The sequence below is a fragment of the Varanus komodoensis genome, unplaced genomic scaffold (genome assembly GCF_004798865.1).
Source record: "Varanus komodoensis strain SLA01 unplaced genomic scaffold, ASM479886v1 scaffold26, whole genome shotgun sequence".
In the NCBI taxonomy this organism is placed as follows: Eukaryota; Metazoa; Chordata; class Lepidosauria; order Squamata; family Varanidae; genus Varanus; species Varanus komodoensis.
The window spans coordinates 4,793,741-4,794,675 of record NW_025335684.1 but is presented as its reverse complement, the minus strand read 5'-3'; the positions used below and the strand labels follow the sequence as shown (position 1 = coordinate 4,794,675).

General features: G+C 57.6%; 1 protein-coding gene across 7 annotated transcripts in view; it reads right to left on the bottom strand.

Moving 5' to 3' along the window:
* The window catches only part of FOXK1 (forkhead box K1), a 68,746-nt gene that overhangs the window by 4,300 nt on the left and 63,511 nt on the right, over window positions 1–935 (bottom strand). The window lies entirely within an intron of this gene.

Sequence of the window (935 nt, the reverse complement as noted above, 5' to 3'; positions counted from 1 at the left end):
CTGGGGGAGAGACGAAGACGGGGATGGAGGTTTAGGAAACACACGCCCACGGCCAAGACATGCACACCTCAAGCACTGGTCAGGAGCATCCGGGGCATCTTTAGAAGGCAGCGCCTTCCTGCAGGAAATCCCAAGGCCGGGGTGGGGGTGAGGGAGGATCTCTTTTAGCCTGCTGCCTCGGAGAAACTCTCAAGGCTGCACTTCAAGATGCAAAACGGTGTGGGCAACAGTGCAAAAAGGAAAAAGAAAAAATGATTGTAAGGGTGCGATTCTATTGCAATGGTCTGAGGAGTCCCTACCCAGACAAGGCTCTGTCCTGTGCAGGGCAGAAGTGTAGGGGAGGTGATCTTTGCCCCTCTATGCTCCTGCCCCATGTTTTTAGGATTTTGGAAGGAGAGGGAAGGAGGTTGGAGAAGCCTCAGGATAGATCGTATCCTGGCCTCTCCAGATTTCTCCTCCTTGCCCGCTGGAATGTCCCCCACCCCTCTGGGGTTGCCTCGAACAGCAACCGGCTTGGTTTTTTACAGGCTGGAACTCTGGTTCCCAAGACTGAGGTTGGAGTGCCGCCTCTGGGAATGCAGAGTACCCCGGGGGGAGGGCGGGTCCCTCATGCTGTCATAAAACTGCTCCCTAAAGCTCTTCCAGCTGGTCACTGACCCATGGGAGAGGAAGCCCAGCCTTGCAGAAAAAGCAGCATCAAGCAGCGAAATCACCAAGTCTGTGGTGGATGGAGGAGGGCAGGCCGGGAGGGCCCAGTCTGGCCCAGGGCGTGAGGTTCCACTTCCTTGCGCAAAGCAATGCAAGGCACCTCTGGATGCTACGGATGGGCAGAACTGGCATCCCCGCAAGAAGAGGCCCCGGTGGTGCCCCCCCCCCCGTAGATATTCCCCCCCCCCCCGGGGGGAAGGCAGGCCCCAACATGATGTTTCTGGTGT